A 12922-nucleotide genomic window follows, 5' to 3' on the forward strand; every position below is an offset into this window, starting at 1 on the left:
TATATATATATATATATATATATATATATATATACATATATATGCATGTATATATACATATATATGTATGCATAGAGTTTTTTTTTTTTTGCTCATTTCCTAAAAATTGTTCTGGAACAATGTTGAGGACTTTAACTCTGTCAACTTTGTAAGTTTATAAGAGCAATGTTAAAAAATATATATATCCTTATTTTTGGGCCTTAATGCCCCTAGTATTTATGGCTTTGTCCAGATTGCTCCAAGGCACACATACATATATATTTACATATACACACGTCCATATACACAAATATGTTTTATATCTACCTACACACACACACACACACACACACACACACACACACACACACACACACACACACACACACAAAGTTGCCCTAAATCATCACTTTCTAACTCTATTACTGAGTATTCTGTTATGTATGATGATGTCAATAATAAGTACATCAGAACACATTATCCAAACATGGAAAATGCATTTGCTGATATTGTTTCAGTGTGTTCTGTCCTTTATGCAAACCCAGGTACTTGCAGGAAAAAGCAGTAGTAAAGATGTGAGTAGCCAGAACTTGATGAGTAATACTGCTGGCAGGCTGACTGATTGCAATGGCTATCTGGAAGCTTTGCAAGGCTCTAAATCTCAAGTATTACAGAGCTGATCAAAATGCATTCTAGTATCACTGCCAATCAGCAGTGGTGCCAGGTGTACCTACCCCAACTTGGTGCTTCAGTTTCTCCATGTTTATTCAAACTAATTTTCCTTATCTCAGTGCCATGAAGCCAGTTCTGATGACAGGAGTAAAGAACATTTCATTCTATAGTGCAAACTTTAGACATGTACACCCCCCATGAACCAACATGCTTGAAAAGCAAGACAGAGCTAACACATTCAGTTGCAATACTGTTTCCCAAAGGTAGTCTTCAATAATCACCACATGTCAGATATCCACTAATTACTCTACACCCAGCAGGCCACAACCAATAAAACTGACTGCAAGAATATATTCCCCCAAAACCAGGAACATAACTATCCCTAGGAATTGTGATTAGTTACTACACCTGTGTGCAACCTCTGTTCTTTGGAAAGTGCTATGAAGTTCACCACATTAAAAGAAAGGTTATAAAAGAAAACTTATTCAAACTAACACCATTCAGGCTATCATGATAAAAAGCAGTGACATCTGGTTGTTTAAACTTCAAAAATCAAATTCAACCAAGACAGCGCTGGAACAATCAACATCTGAAGAAGTTCTTACTGTGAGTATTTATTAAAGAATGAAAGCATTCAACTAAAAACTGATTGTCTCATTTGTGTTGTTTTAAGGTGACTGTTCCAACTCTGTCTTGGTGGAATTTGATTTTTAGTTATGTGACTGCCTTGTATGCTGGATTGTTTTGTTTTCTAGACATCTGGCTGTTGATCACATTGAATTTCTGCTTTTTATCGTGGTATACTGTTGTTTTTTTTCAGCAGCTTGAATGCCATTGTTTGGTTACCATTCATCCCCTGCCCACATGTAAGTGCATCCTACCACATGATGATAAAGACCAAAAAGCCAGAAGGAACAATCCAGGACCTGCCAATAGACGACACGCTTTTATGCAAACACACACACACACACACACACACACACACATTTGTTAACCTAAATATGCTAATCAGCAGCAGTCTATAATAAAAGAGGTAAAGTATGTGGCACTGTTGCCATTGTGTTTCTCATTCACACAATGTGGGCTAACAGTCACTCTAGGCTTGGCTGGCAAATATATGACTCGTGTTTTTGTGCTGCTAACACTCTGCACTTAAACATGCTAACCAAAAAAAAAATCTTCTGTCATATTCCAACATATTCTTATTAAACAGAGGGATACATGGCAGATTATGATGCTTATTCACCTATCTAAAAGTATCCATCAAAATATTGAGATTTCTGTGCTAATATCCATTCTTAATCATTTGCAAAATCCATTAAACACATTTTCCTTGCACATACTTATGACTTTTTTAATAAGGGAGGAGTGCAAGTCTCTTATGCAGTCCCTCTGAACACAGAAATCATGAAACAAGACAATTGAGACATTGTGAAATCAGATTAGAAGGTACTGCTTCTATATACAGCAAGCAACCATTACTGCCTCTGATGTATTAGCATATGTAGTGAGTCTGTATCCTGTTCCATCATAGCACAGAAGAAGCCTTACAGCCAGACATGTTAACAGCTGCTGTTATTGTTTCAGTCCATGCCAGTAGTTCTGAGGAAAGAAAAATCAAATCAAATAATGTTGCTTTCTCCAGTATAGCAGGAAAGATAAACTTCACTGCCTGACAAACAAGGCTCTCATATTGGCTAATGTACCACTGACATTTCTACTAGCCAAGCTAGCTAACAGTCCCAAATAATAAAACAATAATTAGCTTCATTTTGTTAAGTAACAATTTTTGAATACCAAACCTAAGGATATGATAAGAATATCAAGCAGGGAAATGTGGACAAAAAAAAAGACCAGTTCCTCCAAGATTTCTGTAGTGTACACACAGATGCTTGTTTTTCAAGGAAGGTAAACTCTAGGTAACTTTTGCATGTCCTGCACTGACTTGTAATGACTCCCCTACCTCTTTAAATTAAAAAAATCCACAATATTATGCAAACTCTCTTGCTAATAAAAATCAAACAAATCAGATCTATGTAATAATCAGATACCTCCCGTCTCTCCCATTAAAATGCATGTAGCACTTCAGATGTTGAAAAAGGCAAGGAACAAGTCATAACCAAGCTATCTGCATTTTCCATTAAAAACTGAGGAACAACCAGATCAGCAAAGAAATACTTCTCTTCCTCCATTGGCCTACACATCTTTCCATCATCCTGAACCAGCCCTTGAATTTTAGGCATGTTTCCACAATCTGATATAAGAGACAAAACTTACTGCAGTGTGCTCTGAACTACTGGAGCAAAACACACCACACTTGGAATGTGAACCTTTCCTAACCATTAGGTAGAAAGAGGAGATAATGTTTACATTAGACAACACGGTTTAAATACTGAACTTTTTGGGGGGAACTGCTCCATTTGTCTATATCTTGTTTAAAAGTGCATAGCTTTACAATTACATTTCCTGAAGAATTAAAAAAATCATCCTTGGTATAACCTAAAATGAACACAAAGTGTTTAATCTCCCTCAGCAGGAAGTTATGCCAAAACAGTGATCAACCCTCAGGTATCCCAGACAATTAGCTAATTTCCTACTGGCTTGTACTGACCTGAAATATTTATTCCCCTTCTTATGCACCTGTGCCTCTGTGTCTCTTTCACTTGAACTATACCCACTCCATCCTCACACCCCACAATCTAGCCTTCTTTTAAACTTGCTCTATAACACACAGACTTTTAAATTAGCCTGCTGAGCCCTGGACGAAGTGCTGTTGTTCATATGTCCATAAGTAAGTATTAGGCTAGCTGACATTGCAGGCTATTTTAAGCCTGTATAATTTCCCTTTCTGTGCTCAGATTTATCCATTTGGTTTGAGAAACTGGGCTTATCCATCCCATGGTTGATAATTATAGATTATCCCTAAAGATAATAATTTTGATCATAACACAGATAATTTGAGGAGACCCATGTTTGATGATGAGAGGTATTGCCATCTATGCCAGGGAGAATAGGGCAGTGCATGTGTAACATATGCCAGCATAGTTTGTAAGTAATTTTGTGTAATTTTACTATCACACTGACTCTTATAGATGCTTGTGTTAAAATGTATCAACAGTGTTGTTATAACTGATTAAATATATATATATATTTAAACAAAGAATTATGGAAGGGAAGAGTAGAAGTTTTTGAAATTGTTCTATCATTTTCAAATACTGCAACAGATCTTAGCAAAACTCTGAATGTGTATTATACCAGAGTCGGGTGATTAAATGTGATGTCATTCCACAACTAGTACTGAGACGATGGAACTCACACAGAAGCTTGTTTTGTTTTCTTTGGAACCTGATATAAAATCTGTGACAGTTATTACTGTTAGTTCTTAGTTGAGTTCAGCACCTTGCCTTGTTGAAGTAAGCATCTCAGCATCTAATCTTGCCTTACTGTATTAACTGAGTTTGCTAGGGAACAATTATTCTTTAGTCAGTCAGGAAATACAATGCAATTAGTTTAATAGTGTTTTTCTACATCTGTTTAAATCTGTCCAGCTGTGTTATTTTTATTTCTTCTGTAATTGAAACTTGTATGTTTCTTGTATACTGTACTTAGATACTTAGCATTTTTATGGTTTCTATTTTATTATTTATTATTAAACATTTCATAGCTTTTATCATGGCTGGTCTTTTACAGGTTACTTTTAACATCTTAAGAGCACTTGTGCTTATTTGCTTATTTGAGTGATGCCTTGGCCACTCCCAAAAGCCTTGTTGATTTGATTTGATTACTCTACCATTTATGTTAGTATTGATTAATATGTGTGTGTGTGTGTGTGTGTGTGTGTGTGTGTGTGTGTGTGTGTTTGTGTGTGTGTGTGCATATATATATATATATATATATATATATATATATATATATATATATACACACACACACACACACATATATATATATATATATTATACATTGTGTGTGTGTGTGTGTATGAGCGAATCAAATACCTAGATGTGGGTGAGTTAGCTACTTAGAACAGGGACAGAGTGCTCTAAAGTGAGTCTTGTTTGGGATCTGGAGAGAGAGAGAGTCCAGTCCCGGTGGAGCATGTTCCCTGTGTGCTCTTAGAGGAAACCGTGTTTGATGCAGACAGCTGCATTTGAAAATGCTGTGTAAATGCATTCCTGTTTTTAGTGACCGTCTCTCATTGATCTCAGTGATGAGGATTGAGGCTCCTTGATTACTGGCCCAGGGTAAAGAGAGGCAGTCACATACCCCCCCTTTTGAAGACTCAAGCTAGTTTTTTAAGTGACCCTGGAAAAACGTTGCTTGACAGAAATGGGCCTTTCTGGGAACACATTTACCTGTAACCTGTCTTGACAGTCCATCTCCATTGAAATTGCTGTAATCTGGGCTAGCTAACAAAGGAGGTCCTCCCAAAGACCCTTTAAGCTTTTGGAATGCTTGCTCATAGGCTTCTGTCCACACTATCTTATCCAACCTGTTTTTCCTTGTCAGGTCTGTAATGGGAGCAGTTATTGTACTATAATTGGGAACAAACTTTCTATATTACCCCGCTGTCCCCAAGAATGCCCTCACATGCTTTTTGGAAGCAGGGACAGGCCACGCCTGAATAGCTTCCACTTTGGCAGGCTCTGCTATGCCCATCTGACACTTACTGGGCTTAATGGTCAACCCTGCCCTTTGCAGTCTTCCCAGAACCTCCCTGATATGGTGAGGCTTCATTATGTTAGCACAGTACGATTTGTGTTTCTTCCTCCTGCCTAGTAGGTTTACCATATAATTAACATAATAGACTTTTCTTACCACTTTGAAGAGTCCCTCACAAGCTGCCTGCAACTTATTATGTCTGAGAGCAATGAGCACCATAACCTGCTGTTCCACAGCATACACTCAGGCTTGAGCATTCATGCCATACCAGACCTTCCTTCCACAGACAAACCAGCAGATGTGACATGAAACAGGCAACTCTTTCAGTCAGTATTTCTGTCAGGACCCTTGCTCTGCTAAAAATCTCTAACAAATAATTTGCCACCTTCTCTGCCTCGATGGAGTGTAGAGCCACTGCCCTAGGGTATCTAGTAGCATAATCTACTACCACCAGGTCATACTTCTTCTCTCTGGAACTTGGGTAGTCTGAGGCCCCACAATGTCCATAACTAGCATCAGAAAAGGCTCCTCAATCACAGGCAAAGGGATCAACGCAGCCTTGACTTTGTCCCTGCCTTGCCTACCTTTTGGCACTGCTTACAGGTCATGCAGTGTCCTGTTGCATCCTTTGCTATCCCAGGCCAATAAAAGATCTGCATAATATGTCTCTTGGTATGCTTTATGCCCATATGACCTGCAAAAGGAATGTCATGGGCTATGGCTAGAAGTGCCAGATTGTAGGGTCAGGGCACTACCACCTGCTGTATTACCTCACCCTCAAGCCCTCTCTCAGGGGTCCACTCTCTACACAGTAACCCTTTGTTCCAGAATGCAAACTCTCTTTTTCCTTTAGCATCAGGTGCCTCCTTAGCTACCTCCCTCAAGCTTCATAAGGCAGGGTCCAAAAGCTGAGCCTGTCTCAACTCCACTTTTGTGACCCCCTCCCAGCTCCCCTTCCACAGGAAGCCTAGTATCTTCTGACAGCAGTGCGCCACTGCCAGCCTGGGTACTACCACACACCTCTGTCCTTGCAGTCACCCTGTCCATGGGAACATCAGTACTTACCAGGAGCTGTGGCTCACTTTCAGGCTCACTGCTACAGGGTAGCTCCCTCCCTGAAATAGCCACATCACCAGCCCCAACTTCAGGTGTGGGGTCTGTCTGGGTCTCTCCCAGCCTACCAGACCTACATGCCTGTCTCCTGCATATAACTGCATACACATAAGGTACTGAATTATCAAAATCATTCCCTATCAACACATCTGAACCCTGGCTAAAGGTATTTGGAATGGGATCCCTCCTAAAACTCTGATTAGAGTGGACTGCCCAAGCATGTACTGCTCTTCTTTAATCACTGCAGGCTTCACAACAGTTATGTCAAAGGCTGTCTTTCTCTTAGAAGTGGCCTGTCTTGCACACACTAAGATAGGATACAAACTTCAGTGATAGTTTGGTACCCCTGTTGTTTCCAGACAACTTACTACTGGCACACTGTTATTTGTACTTGCTGGCTCCCTCACTTTTTGTTCCCCACCTTGCTTTGGTGGACATTTCTGTGCTACATGGCTCCCATGGTTACATTTAAAACATCTAACCCCTGATCCTGGCCATGTACCTGAACTGGCGGCTTCCCCTGTTACTGGTAGACTCTGTTAGGGTGATTTAGGCTGCCCACCATGGGTTCTCTTATATTCATGAACAGCACTGGGTATCCCCTTCTTCTGCAGTGATACCTTGATTGCTACGTAGAGATCCCCCTTTCTCCCCAGCTCATCTGCAGAGTTGCACTCCTGGTCTACCAACCAGATTCTCATGTCCTCAAGCAAAGTACTAATGGCTTGTTCTCTCACCAAGAGGTCTGCCAGTCTTTCAAAAGTGGTGACCTTACACCCACTCATCCACCTATGAAAATAAGTGTTTAACTCAGCAATATAATTGCATACACTTTCACCTGCCTTTCATCTATCACAAATGTTTTTTTCTGTAAGCTTCTAGTGTTAATTTATAACAAGTCAATAAACATTGTTTTACACTTTCATAGTTTAAACAATCAGTATCAGACAATATAGAAACAGCAGTTACAGCTTTACCATGGAGTAAGGGGGTCAGGAACTGTACCCAGAGTTCTTGGTCAACATTATACTGTTTACATACTCTTTCAAATGTATGAATAAAACTATCAAAGTCATCTCCCTCTGCAAATTGTGGAAGAAATGTATTGACCTGTATTGCTTCTGGAGTTTGGTTATTCCCTTCCCCATTACCTCCATAACCCTGGCCAAGGGTCAGCACTTCTCTCTCATGCTGATGCTGCCTCTCCTTTTCTTCAGCCGCCAAATGCCACAGTCTCTCTTAGATCTCTAAATACTACAGTCTCTCTTCAGACTCATGTTGACACTGCCTCTCCTCTTCAGTCTCCCAATGATGCAGTCTCTCTTTTTCCTCAATCTGCAAATGTTTGGCCTCCAGTTCAAGTCTCTAACTCCAGACAGATTTTTAAGTCCTCTGAGGAAAAGGTGAATTGTCCTGTTTCTGAAGACAGCACATTCCCAGAACCAGACTGGTTGCCCTCCTGGCCACTGGTCTTGACTGCAGCTGCAATTAAAGCTAAAATCAGTTCTTCTTTAGTCCAGTTAGCATGCACCAGTCCTTTGGCTTTGCACACTTTAGCCAACTGGTTCTTTGTGAGCTTACCATAATCCTTTGTTGACATCTTTGCCTGCTTTCTCTGACTAAACTAAACTAACAAAAAATAAATAAAACTGTTGTGAAAATGAAAATCTGAATATTTACTTTGCGGCTGTTAAAAGTACACACACCTTAAGTGACAACTGCACACAGGCTACTGAAGTTCAATTAATATCCCATCGCTCTGCCATTAATATGTGATGGCCTCTTTATTCCGGGCCAGTAATCAAGGAGCCTCAATCCTCACCACTAACACTGGTGACAGACGGTCACTAAAAACAGGAATGGATTTACACACTATATTCAAATACAGCTCTCAGCATCAAACGCAATTACCCCCAAGAGCAGACAGGAAACACACTCCACTTGGACTGGACTCTCTCTCTCTCCAGATCCCAAACGAGACTCACTTTAGGACACTGTGTTCACTTCTAAGTAACTGACAAACCTAGGTATTTGACACACACACACACACACACACACACACACACACACACGCCTGGGAAAGGCTAGTACAGATTTACTAGCTATGCCCCTTCTGCCCAGACTATAAGGTAACCTCGCTATCACCAGTCAAATACTCTCAGGCTCTTACAAGAGTATCCAATTATAGTGAGTAACATCAACACTAACATAAATGGTAGAATGTAACCAAAGCAGCCATGCTTTTGGGAGTGGCCAAGGTGTCACTAAAATAAGCACAAGTACTCTCAAGATGTTAAAAGTAACCACTGAAAAACCAGCCACAATGAAAGGTATAAAAATATTTAATAATAAATAATAAAATAGAAACCATAAAAATACTAAATATCTAAGTACAATAAACACCAGAATTCCAATCACAGGAGAAACAAAAATAACACAGTTAGACAGATTCAAACAGATGCAGAAAAACACCACCTAACTAATCTCACTGCATTTCCTGACTGTTTAAAGAATAGCTGTTCCCTAGCTACCTTGGTTAATACAGCAAGGTAAGATTAGATGCTGAGATGCTTACTTCCACAAGGCAAGGTGATGAGCTTCCAACTTACTCTGAAATTAAATCTACTAACAACTAACTGTGATAACTGTCATAGATGTTTATATCAGGTTCCAAAGAAAACAAAACAATGCAAGCTGATGTATGTGTTCCATTCTCTCAGTGGTGGTTATAGAATGACATAACATTTGATCACCTGACTCTGATACAACACACACTCAGAAGTTTGCTAAGATCTGCTGCAGTATTTGAAAATTGCAGAACAATTTCAAAAATGTCTACTCTTCCTTTCCAGAATTTTTTTTGTTAGATATATATTTAATCAGTTATAATAATACTGTTGATGCATTTTTAACACAGGCATCTGTACAAGTCAGTGTGATAGTCAAATGACACAAAATTATTTACAAAACTCCAGCTAACTATGCTAGCATATGTTATACATGCACTGCCCTATTCTCCCTGACATAGATGGCAATACCTCACATCATCACATCACGCATGGGATACAGCATTTAGGAGGTGCCTCTGTCCATTAGTAGTACAGGGGGTCTGCTAGAGTAAATTTTCTGTTCACTTTCCATAGAACTGAGGTGCACTTGAATATGGACAGGGATAAACTTTGTTTTATGTGGCTGGGAGTCTATTCCATAGCAGTGGTGTCCTCTGCGAGGTATACCTGTCCCTCCAAACCATTCTATTTATGTTGCAAATGAGGTTTAGACCCCTAGACTGATTATTTATGATACCATATGTACATTAAATTCATCTGTAATGGGTTGGAGGTCATCTTGTATGCCAGACACAAGTCACCTCTGACAGTCTCTAGGATACAGAGTATAGAGACAGGGCTTTAGGTCTGTCAATGTAGGACATGTCATTCTGGCCTTGTATTCTTTTAGTGAAGTATCTCTGTGAGTGTTCCAGTTGTTGCATGTGTCTGGACAGATACATGCCAAAGGGGGCATTATATTTAATTACTGAGCTAATGAGGACTGAGTAAGGGGGCAATGATGTCTCTAGATCTAGACACAATCCCTTTGTTTATAAGTTGTGCAATACAGAAAGACTTTCTTGCAACAAGAGACACATGTTGGTCAAAAGATAGGCCACTGTCCACACATATTACTAAATTTTGAACAACTAGGTCAACCCTAGGAGTGTATTGCCACTGTGGTAGTTCCTTGGGGTAGATAACTTCCCAAATTCTACAGTAATGTATTTTTGACATTTAGTTTCAGTCCATGATTTTGGCACCAGTTATTTGTTTGAGACAAACCTTCCTTCTGGATGGCGCAGTCATGGGTCTATATCACATTACTGAAAAGTGACAATATCGAAAGGCTGAAATATTGAATATGCTGTTCATCAAAATGTTTTTTGTGAGATCGCTGTACAGTGAGGATCAGAAAATTTACCCTTTCTTCACTGTAGTGTGATCTTGGAGTTGGTATATATAATTAGTGGGACAAGAACGGCTTCAATGAACGGCATATTCGATATTTCAGCCGTTCGATATTTTCACATTTCGATAATGTGATATAGATGCTAAGTCATTTGGGGATTCAGTGACTACTCCTAGCTTGCAGTCTACAAACGTAGTCAGCCAGAGCCCTTTGGTATTGATGTTTACTTCAGAAAAGTAGATGTCAAACAGGACAGGTCCCAGCACAGAAACCTGGAGAACTCAACTGGTGATTGGTTTCTGTGTGTAGAAATTTCACAGTGTTTAACATCGCATTGCACATGTCCACAATAACAATGCCATTCAGTAACATTTTAGCATACCCTGTTGAGGAGATGTGACTAATGCAGATTATGACATCACCCAATGAAGTGAAAACCGCCATTTACAATGTGAGGATGTCCTACACAAAGGGCAGCAAAGTTCGGGCATGGGGGGTTGGGACAGCATAAAAATTATAAATCATAAGAATCAGAATACATATTAACTTACGTGAACAAGTTAATTGTCAAGACCCTTAAAACAGAAAGTGCTAACATCCTTGTAAATACAAAAAACATGAAGCAATACAGTTTCTGTATCCCCACCTTTCTTTGGCACTGGGATTTAAAACTGGGATTACAGAAGCCTGATTAAGTTTAACATTATGCTTCAAACTGCATTTAAAATAAGAATGCACAGTTAGTATATGGGATGAGCTATGAGAAAAATGTTTTGTTCCTTTCAATACTTAGCACCTCAAAATTAAAATGCTACCTGGCCAGACAGCTTTTGAAGGCAATTATTTACTAAGGTTCAGATTTCCCTGGTTTTTTTTTCGGTGGGGGGAATGGCTATCCTTCCCCTGACACACCAATAAACACAAATATAAGATTCAAGGGAGTTCTAGACAGAAAAGATTGTTCTTAACACACCAGATGTCAGAATATATGAATAGAAGCAATGATTTGAAGCATTAACTTTGTAAAATAGTTAAATAGTTAGTATAGTATTACTCCACTGTGTCATTCACGAGGAAATACGCGACTGTAATTATTACGCAGCTTTCAACTTGATCTGAAATTTTGCTTCCCAGTGTCCCCATCAGACTACAGTCTTGCAATGTATTCAGATGAATACTTTTCTAATACAATGCCTTACTCCCCGCTATTTTTTCAAATATTTTATTCAACATAAAAGGATTGCAACAAACCTCACTCAGTCTTGGCTGCAAGAAGAACATTTAAGCAACAACAACTGACCACGCCAACAGACAAAACTCTTGTCTTGTCACACCAGAAGACGAACGAACGTTATCACAAATATCCGTCTTGTCCTGACTTCGTACTGCTCCACAACCCGTGTACTATTAAAAGTGTATACAAGTCTGCAAGCATTACCTCAGTGTCATTTTCAGCATGTTGCACCTAAAATGCAGTTTTAAAGAGGCATTTCTATCCCTTAGAACTATAAAACTCGGTTTTGGGGGGAATATTCCTATTCCCCAGAAACATACAGTGCAGTTTTTACAGTAGTATTAACTTCCCTAAAATGACATAAGTTTAGACAGCTCTTAACATACCGGGCACGATCACCTACCTTCCTTAGCCAAAATGTGTTAATCTGAGAATACATCGCTAATAACAGAGAGCAACAGGAGCCGCAAGTTTAAACAAACTGTACCGGTGGTATTGTAGCCATGCTACCTATTACCACCCATTGTCGTTGTCCTTACTGCCACCACCGAATGGGTGCGAAAGCTTGGCACCCCATCATCGTTCACTTAGTTGTATGCACATCTTCAGATCAACATACATCCAGGCACCGCTACAAAAACATTATGATAGTATGCATTTTTCTAAATTCTGTCTTACTCACGCTTACAGAGTAGTAATAGTGCGTGTTAGGCAGAACCACATTGTACCCCATAACTCAGACCTATAATCCCTCTTTGTTAACAAAAGACATACATACCTGTCTTTCTCAAATCGCTAGCAAGATGAAGGGCCAGGGGCAGAGCGGGACCTCTAACTACAGTGGTTAAAGTTAAATAAACATCCACACTTTGTACTACAGACAGTCTGTTATTTAGACGTGGGAAGGCAGGGCAGGATTGTAGTAATAGTATATATTGGTGACGTCACCGTGACGCATGAGAGTGTGTTGGCAGACTGAATCGAAACTGGCAAACGTACCTCGCAAGTGTACAGGTTTTCAGAGATTGCCCAGATTTTTGCCTCTTCTTACTTTTGTTTTTTTCTGGCAAGTAAGTTAGTGGCAAATCATTAAAGACTGAAGTTAGAAAATAATGATGTCCATTTGAGTTTCAGACTTCATACCCTTCAGAAAACTCATGCTAATACAAAGCCTGCAAATACCTCTCAAGTGAACCTCATTACGAGGAACGTACCTCATTTGGGGTCTTAAAAAGTTCATGTTCCTCAAAGTTCCACATTAAAAGGGCCTGTCACTGATTCAGTGCTAGGATTTTTTTT

At 39.5% G+C, this 12922-nt stretch overlaps 1 protein-coding gene across 1 annotated transcript in view; it reads right to left on the minus strand.

The window, feature by feature from the left end:
- The window catches only part of LOC122789927 (cationic amino acid transporter 3-like), a 43418-nt gene extending 30872 nt beyond the window's left edge, over positions 1-12546 (minus strand). Inside the window, exon 1 of the mRNA XM_044057399.1 lies at positions 12402-12546. The gene's annotated coding sequence lies outside the window, so the exon portion shown is untranslated. The remainder of the gene's footprint in view (positions 1-12401) is intronic.
- Between the last annotated feature and the right edge of the window lie 376 nt (positions 12547-12922).

The sequence above is a fragment of the Protopterus annectens genome, chromosome 15.part0 (genome assembly GCF_019279795.1).
Source record: "Protopterus annectens isolate FY-2018-M chromosome 15.part0, PAN1.0, whole genome shotgun sequence".
NCBI classification, from domain to species: domain Eukaryota; kingdom Metazoa; phylum Chordata; order Ceratodontiformes; family Protopteridae; genus Protopterus; species Protopterus annectens.